Raw genomic sequence first — 9,195 nt, 5'->3', positions numbered from 1 at the left:
GAGTGCCAGAGCAGCTGCCCCATGTCCTCACTGTCCTTGTGCCCGCCCTGGTACAGATGCAGAGCTAACTGGGGGGTTATCAAGAGACGTGGCTCCAACCAAGCAGTTCTCTGTGGGTTCCCCTCTCCCCGGCAGTGTGAATCCCAGCTACTGGAGCTGCTCTGGGCACGAGCTCACAGCCGCACACCCTGCCTGGTGGAGCAGGGGCAGCTGGCATGTCAGAGCACAGGCAGCCTTCACCTGCAGTGTTTATTTAGACTGCTGAATTATCCCCTGACACTTCTGCTGCGTGAGATGCTCTGGGATGTAATAATCACAACTGACATGTTGTTAGCCGGCAGGTCTGATCGCTTCAGCTGGAGTGCCACTATATTATTGTTGTGATCACTGACACTGTAAGAGCTCATCTCACAGCCATCAGCATATCTGAAAGGCACACCAACCAGCCCTGCTGATCCCTTTTGTCACACTGCTCAGCACTTCAGGAGCACTCCTCAATTACTTGCGTTCTGCACAAACTCTGTGCTGCAAATACACCATCTTTATTCACGTATCCACAACACCAATCTCTTACAATAGCTTTTTCACTGTGGGATGGTGCAAAAGCAAGTGTGGAGACAGCGACGGCTTGGAGTGGTTTTGATGTTTCTGTCCAAAAAGTCTGCCTGTCCCCTCCAAAGGCAAGAATGGAGCCGTGCAATTCACCGTGCAGCCACTAGGGAGAGGCAAAAGCTATTGCAAAATGGACTGGGAGAGAGAATGTAACAGTATTTCCAAAACATCCCATTTACACCAAAGGAAAGCTTCTGGCCAATCTGTCTTCGTGGTTCTTAAAATAGGCCTGGCAAAATTCAAATACAAGAATTAATTTTGAATCTCATTAGCTCTGTAGTCAATTAGTTAATTAGAAAGCGGTTGCAGACAATCCGTATGAAGCACACTCTAATTATCCCTTCCTACCCAGCGCATGAAAAATTCATCATGGTTGGGTTGCTTCACCTTTTAAGACAATGACAAAAGCAGCAGAGAGCATTCAGTGGAGCGTTTTCATAGAAAATCTTCATCATTTGCCTATTAAAAATCAGGTTTTTTTGTATCTGGCCATACAAAAAGAGTCTTACAGAAGGAAAAATCTTAGCAGTAAAACTCAAAGGTATGAAATACTGGCTGTGCACATCAGTGTCTATATTCTTTTTGTGGTCTTTCCACAAAAGGTTTTGCAGGGCCTTCTCATAAGAAGGAGGAACACAAAAAAAAACCCTAAATTATGAGGACAAAATTTACTACAGCCAAAGTACATCAACATTCCAGGCTGGTGAAACTGATGGATATTTTAAGTCTTTTCAGATGTCACATGATTCTGATCATAGAAGAGCTGTATGAAAGGTGAAGCGATACACTTGCTGGTTTCCTAAAATATATCTGAGGATCAGAATCTGACATATGCAAAATAACTTCCCTGCCGCCCTCTGCAGTTTCACTCAGGCTCTGAGGAAACCACTCAGCCGGCTGCTGACAGTACAGGAGTTGGGTTGGGTTGGGGTGGGATGCCCCCCAGGAGCTTTTAGCTCTGCACTGCTGCCCTGGTACCCATGGCAGGGAGTATGGGCTGTGCTGAGAGTCCCATGAGGCCACAGGACACTGCCACTGCCACCAGAGCACGGTGAGTGGTGCTGGGGGATGCAGCAGGTGGCATGGAGCAGGTTGGCACCACTGTGGAAAAGCAGCTTCTGGATTTCTCTTCAGGCCATTCCTCTACCATAGCAGACCTCTGAAAGCCACTTTGATGATGAGTGCCATTTGCCCCCAGCCTGCAGATTTGTTGCTTTCAGAGAAAGCCACCCACATGGGGATGACAGCTGCAGCTGCAGTGGAAAGGGGAAGGCAAAGCAGCAGCAGCGCAGGTGAAGGCAGAGAAGTGGAGAAGTGTTACCTGGAGTCAGGCACTCATCACTGAGTTTTTGTCACCTCTCTTCAGTGCAGGGTAAGATGCTGCTGTCTGGAACCCCAGGGTTGGGACATTAATCATACTTCATTCCATTTGCTGGTGAGAACCCTGAAACCTAACCTTGCCTTGTAGATCAGCAGGGAGGAGACGGGTTCACCAAGCCTGATTCCTCCCTGCTACTTTTTTACAAAGAAATTCAATGCATCAAACCTATGCTTTTGCTGCGAGAGCTAGGCAAGGAAAGCAGAAACTTCTTTTTGCCTGATACTAAATGGGGAAAAAACAAAAACCAGAGAAGGGCTCTGACAGTCAACAGTGAGTCAGCAATGCCAGGAGGGAGCAAGAATATCGGGTTTCAATTCCTCAACCTTCCCAGCCTTGCTCTGAATCAGAGAATCATAAAATTACTTGAGTTGGAAGGAACATTTGAAGGCCAAGTAGTCCAACCTCCCTGCAATGAACATTGACTCCTACAGCCTGATCAGGGTGATCAGAGGCCCTTGCAGCCTGATCTTGAATGTCTCCAAGGACAGGACATCCACCGTCTCTCTGGACAACACATTCCAGTGCCTCACCACCCTTATTGCAAGACCACCTTCCTTCTTAAAATGGAAGGGGGATCATCAGCACTCACTTCTCCCGATGTGGCAGAGCAGCCCTGCTTTCCCAAGGAGATGTTAGTAAGCCCCTTTGACTGACAGCCAGAGATGGGAAGGTGATTTCCTGTGAGTTTGCTTAGTATGAAAAATGGATGCATCAGCAGGATGATCCATCACTTTTCGGGTCCAATGAAAGCAGAAAGAACCCTAATCTGCCTTCTAAGATGAGCGAGAGTGATGAACACATGATGGTGAGGAAGACAAGAAGGAGGTGGAGAGTTTGTTTTGGGAGAGCATGGGAGGAAGGAAAGAGCACCCCACAGTGAGGAGCAAAGTGTAACAGTGGGAGCCCTCAGGGCTGGTCCTGGGACCCTGTGGGGCTTCAGCAGTGAAATGTGGGGTTGGGGTCTGGAGGAAGGAGTAGGATTCTTAGAAGATTTGCAGCAATATGCAGGAAAGACAGCCCAGAAGGAAGGCCAGATTTTTTTTCCAGCTTTTCTGGGCTAAAGAGATTAACTATGCCTCAGGAAAAGGTATGGACAGATCTGACTGGTATTGATCTGTACTGGGTGGCTGATGAAGTGGGTGGAAGGACCAGGCAGTCATTTGCACTTCAGGCAGGGCTTTACCTCCTCCTGGTGGAGTATTTCACTACAGACAGCAGCTACAGCCCCTGCCCTCCATTCTGTCTGAGTTCTGAAAAGGAGCAGTGACTCACCTGAGCTCCACAGCATCCAGAAATGCCATGGTGACCAGAAACAACAAGTGACTTCCCTGCATCACCTGAACCACAAAGCAGTCACTGCTGGAGGTCATTCTAAAAGATGAGCAGGAATGCCAGTTACCCATCTTCCTCACCTTACATTACAACCTGAATGTGAAGCCCAATCCAAAATCAGTGGATTTTGTCTGTGTCAGCTTCTGCTTGTTCCCTGAGCAGGTTGTGTTGAAGCTGCCAGTGATGGAGGAGGAAGGCTGGAGGGACCAGGGCTGTCCTCCTATACCATGTATAATTAAAGAGGACAAATATTTGTCATTAGCTTTCAAACTGTGTATAAGGGAGATCCATGCAGCTCAAAGAGCTATGTAATTAAGTGCTCCTAATCTCCAACCTGTAGTGGGATCACAGCAGTTTTAGGGAGTACCTCCCACAGGAGGCTGTCCTTTCCAGGCTAACCCATGTGGGCTTCCCACAGGCTGCAGCTCTTCAAGCACTGCTTCAACACGGCTCTGTACCACTCCAGCACTGTGCCCATGTCTGCAGCTCCAGTTGTGGGCTCCTCCTTGCCTGTTAGGGGAGAGCTGGCCAAAGCCACCTGCAGTGAGGTGCAGAAGGAAGAGGCTTGAGGAAACACTGCATAAAATCCCGGCAGAGACCTGCTGAGACTGGCACTGGGCTGGAGGAGCTGGAAAGCTGTGGGGGGCAAGGTAGGATGTAAACAGATGTTGTCCCCGTGGTTTCATGTTGATGAAGAAATCTGCAACAAGAGGTGCAGTGTGTCTACAATTATGAGTATTGCAGGAAATGGAATGGAGGCAGTCACTGCGATCCTGACAGGACAAGAGGCCGTGAGCACAAACTGGAAAGTTTTAGAAAGTTTTATCTGAACACCAGGCAACACTTCAGTGCTGCATGGGTGGCTGAGCAGTGGCACAACTGCCTCAAGGCTGTAGATCTCCTCACTGGAGATCTCCAGAAACCGCCTGGCTGTGGCCTTGGGCACTCTGCTCTGGGTGTCCCTGCTGGGGCAGGGGTTGTGCAGAGGGACACAGAGAGCACTGCCAGCTTCAGTCATGTTGTTCTGTGATCCTCTCCTGAACAGCCTCAGCATGCAGGGAATATCTGCCAAAGCAGTGAATAAAGTCTATCTACAGGTAGCTAGGATTAAACCTCACTCTCTTCAGTGGTGAACTGAAACAGCCACAAACTCCTGCTTGCTGGATCCTGCTGCTATTGCAGACCGTGAAGCACAGGAACGGTGGTCACAGGCAACACTCCATAGGGCCCATTTTGCTTAGAAGCAGCCACCTTCTGTGTACAGCAGGCAAAAGTATCAGGCACAAACCCTGACCAAATCACATCACATACAAATGGCCGCTCACAGTGTGCAGCAGCACCCAGCAGCAGCCCTGTGCTGTACCTCACAAGTGGGACCCCACGCTAAGACTGGGCAGATCACCAAGTGTGGGTAAGAGGCAGTGGAGTCAGGGACAGGTGCTCATCTTCTGGCTCCCCGGTGTCCAGCAGTGCCCTGGGATTCCCCCTGAGCACTTCTTGCCCATCTGGCTTGTGCACGTGTATGAGAGCTCTGCCACAGGCGCTGTTTGCTGTAGAGACCCGATCTCATCTGAATTATTTCAGCACTGCAGAAATGGAGATAAAATAATTGGGATAGATGGTTTATTCTTTCCTGTTTTATTTCACCACTGACACAAGCTGGCTGCATTTCGATGAACTGATTTATACTGAATACTGCTCTACAGTGCTTCCAGCTTATCTTTACAGGAGTGAAAACAACTGTCAGCTGCAGTTTAAGTCAGCTCCTATGGCAGGTGCCACAAGTAGCTGTGTGTGTGTTGTCCTCCAAGGTCAGGACTTCGGGCTGCATTCCAGGTGAGTGTTTGCTGTGCCCCAGAGACTCAGCTCAGAAGCCTGACATGGACACTGTGTCAGCTCAGGGCTCAAAACCCAGATGATATCATAACCATTTCTGTACAGATGAGGTGCTGCCTTCTGAGGTTCTGGGACTCACCACACTGTGGGGAATTCTATGCTGACTGAGTTGAGGGAGAGAAAGCTCAGAGAATGAATGAGGTTTTTTACGTCACTAAAAATAAGTTCAATTCTAATGGAAATCCCACTTAATTTCTGCCCGAGCATCTAAGCAGGATCTTGCACTGCTGCCTACTGAGCACAGCTCCTGGGCTCCAGCAAGGTACTTAATATGGTTTGAGTAGTACGTGTCCAAATCTTAAATCTCAGCTGTGAGTGCTCAGTTGCAGATGTCAGCAACAGAGGAAAGCAGACCTGCACAGCAAAACACAGCCTGGCATGTACAGTGCTATGAAATCCCCAAGGTGATCAGAGATGTCAGCTCAACCCCATGTCTTCTGATGGATCTTTTATAATAGCCAGGCACATCGTACACCTGGCTGACTACGGGGGCTGGAAACACTGCAGACATTGCAGCTGCCTCCATGGGGTCAGCCTTCATCCAACAGGTACAGGAGCACCATGTAACCAAAATATGGGTAGGACACTGTTCTCAGTGCTGAAATAGTACCAAGGGATTCACTGTTAAACTGCCTGCAGCAGCAGAAACCTGTAATAAAAATCTGTAACAACAGTAACAACAGATGCCGCCATCAGTGCCCGGATCTTCTGACCCAGCCAAGGAGGAGACTTTTGTTTGAATCCACGTGGAGAAGCAGTTTGGGTTTCCACTTGTGGGCAGGCATTCAGCTCTCTTAGAGGTGTGTGGGAGATTTAAGTAACACCTAACTGTGTTATCCACCGACAAAGTGAGTCTTGGAAATAACATGAAAGATGTGAATCAATTTGGAGCATGTGATCCAAATGATACATTACCAAAAAAAAAAAAAAAAAAAAAAAAAGGTTAAAAAATAATTTAAAAAATGAGTATTGGTTTCTGAACAGTCCAAACTGACCATTCAGTTGTATGGAATGAGCACATACGGCATGGACGGCGATTCTGCCTCTGCATGCTCTCAGGTCCTGGAAGGGCTGATGGGTACAGGGAAGTTCAGGGATGCTGCATGCGCTCAGCAGCTGGCGGGGCAGGATGAGAGTTCTTCCCGCTGTTCCCTTGTAACTGGTTAACTTTGCTCTAAAGCAGAGAGCTCCCATTGCTTGCAAACTTGCATCTATTTAGTCTTTTGTCATTAAAATTCTTTGTGTCATCTATGCACTCCTAATCCCTTTAAAGTATGGCCGAGCTCCTGGTTGCCGCGATACCCTTTGGCACGGAGGATCTTGCCGTTGTTTTTCATGGTGTGCAGCTGCTTGCTGTGAACTTTCTGCTGCTGCTCAGCATTATTCATTATCCCCTACTACCAACGCAGAATAACTCAAAGGATGGTGGGCTCACGCTGGCTCTGAAAGGCTTGGTGCGTGTGGCCCCGTGATTCCAAAGAGATCTATCTTTTCCATTTCTTACTGCCAGGAATGGCATTACAGGCGTGTGTGTGCAAGGAATCAGCAGAACCGGGGGGCTGCTTTTGTCCTCTTGCGTTTCAAACCAAGAGAAGGGTGATGAGAAGAGGGGCGAGCTGCCTGCTGCCGAGCCATAAAGGCTGCTTTGTGCTGAGCCATCGGGGCTAAAAAGAGCGCTGCTCTGCCCTGCGAGCTGCCCAGGGGCTGCTGACAGACCCCTCGGGGACAGCCTTTGTTAGCTCCGGGTCAGCTGCGGTGTGAGATGTCTGGGTCCTCTCCGTATTGCAGCTGCAAAAGGGACAAGGGGTCCTGAATTTGAATTTTATTCTTTTCTTTTTTCCATCACAGAGTTTTCCAGTTAGAGCTGGGGCACTCTGGACTGGAGCCCAAGTGCAGCATGGGCTTAAGGTGAATTCGTGTAGATGTGGGTGAGATGCTGTGAGAAGGGAAGGGAGGATGCTGCTGCTCATATCAGCACTTGGATATGACTTTCGTACCCGAAGGACAGGAGGAAGAAGCTGTGGGACAGATGTTCATCCCAAGAACAGTCTCTCAACAAAAGCAGCTGTTCCCATACCAGTTCGCTCAGCCACGCCTCTGCTGCAAACCCCAATTCTTACTTCACCATTGCTGAGCCACACACAGTGAGCCTCAGAAAACCTCCTCCAAAGGTCTGTGGAGATGGAGCAACTCAATTTTTCACCGCTGCCCACAAGAGCAGGCTTCTGGGAACCCTCAAATGTTGCAGCACCCCAAAGTAACAGAAAGCCTGCAAAAGGAAGATGGTAAATGGCAGTAAGAGCCTCACATTTCCCTCATTTTAATGAAACTAACGTGATGCACCTACATCTTCTTATGCTGGCCTTCCCAGGCAGTCTGGGATGAAGAGAGGAATCTGAGCACCTACACCAACAGCACTCATTGCTTTCTAGTCTAGGGTTACATTTTCTAAAGCCATCCAAAGGTGCCCTGGCTGGTGGGGCAGAGCAGGGGCTGCCACAGGGCTGGGTGCAGATCAGCGCCTGCCGAGATGCAGGAGGAGCAGCACGGCACAGCCGGCTCCACAGTCTGAGGCTGCTTCCAATGCTGCTCAGCCGTTGCCATTTCTTATGAACCACACACCTTCCCATTTCTCTCACATCTCTCTAGGAGACAGATCTGCGAGATTTGTTTTCTGAATGAATTTTATAAGAGCTTCCAGAAGAGATTTTTTCGGGAAGGGTTTGTCTTACAGCCTTACTGACAGTAAAAAGCACGAAATTGTCGGGGTTTTTTTTTTTTTTTTTTTTTGAACAACTGCATGAAGGGAGAAAATGTGAAATATTTTGAGAGCAGCTTTCCTTCATACGAGAAAGCAGAAGCGCCATTACTCTCCCTTTCTCACACCATCTGTGTGTATTAACGCTCACTATTTTAGAAACAAAACATCTCTTACATCTTTCAAGCAAGCCAGGCTAACGCAATCCGTATAACCACCAAGGCAAGTACAGAAGCCATGTAGAAAAGAGGAAAAGCTTTCTTTTATGCTTTCTTCTAAGCTTCAGAGGCCTAAGAAATCTGCCTGAAGTTCTCCATAGTTCACGAGGAGTGCAAGGCAGACAGTGCATGAATTCATGCAGATGTCTTTTGGTACATCCAACCCAGTATCTTGTTTCCTGCAGTTACTGTGAGGGAATCATAGAATCTTACAATGGTCTGGGTTGAAAAGGACCACAGTGATCATCCAGTTTCAACCCCCTGCTGTGTGCGGGGTCGTCAGCCACCAGACCAGGCTGCCCAGAGCCACATCCAGCCTGGCCTTGAATGCCTCCAGGGATGGGGCATCCACAGCCTCCTTGGGCAGCCTGTTCCAGTGCGTCACCACCTTCTGTGTGATAAACTTCCTCCTAATATCTAACATCTAAACCTCCCCTGTCCCAGTTTAAAGCCATTCCCCTTCATCCCATCACTATCCACCCTTGTAAAAAGCTGCTCCCCCTCCTGTTTATATGCTCCCTTCAAATATTGGAGGGCCACAATGAGGTTTTATCTCCAACATCCTTCGGCAAAGGGCTCACGAGGTGAACTGCCCATGGTGTGGTCTGTTCCATTTCACACATTTTAATCTGGTTCTCTCAGTTTCTGCAGACAGCCACAGTCATGTGGCACTTGAGTCCATCTGATGGTCTCTGCATAACCAGTTCATAACTACATATTAACTGGATAACTAAAATGTTGGCTCCGTCCTCCCAGCATCCCAGAGGAGCGTGACCATAGGCTGTGCTCTATCTTTTGTCACCTGGTTTGAGTCTTCCCGAGGCCCAGCTGTCAGTTCTGCTATAAAAATGCATTGTGAGTGCTGCTCTGCAAAGGGTTACCAGAGAGGAAATGAATATTAGCAGCAGCATTATTTATTTCTTCAGAGAGAAATGCTCTGGTTCAGATCAGTGAGATAGCTATTTTTTTCTAAATGCTTCTTCTTCTGAATTATGCTG

Source organism: Tympanuchus pallidicinctus, unplaced genomic scaffold (genome assembly GCF_026119805.1).
Source record: "Tympanuchus pallidicinctus isolate F22 unplaced genomic scaffold, pur_lepc_1.0 scaffold19, whole genome shotgun sequence".
In the NCBI taxonomy this organism is placed as follows: domain Eukaryota; kingdom Metazoa; phylum Chordata; class Aves; order Galliformes; family Phasianidae; genus Tympanuchus; species Tympanuchus pallidicinctus.
This window is presented reverse-complemented; position numbering follows the sequence as displayed.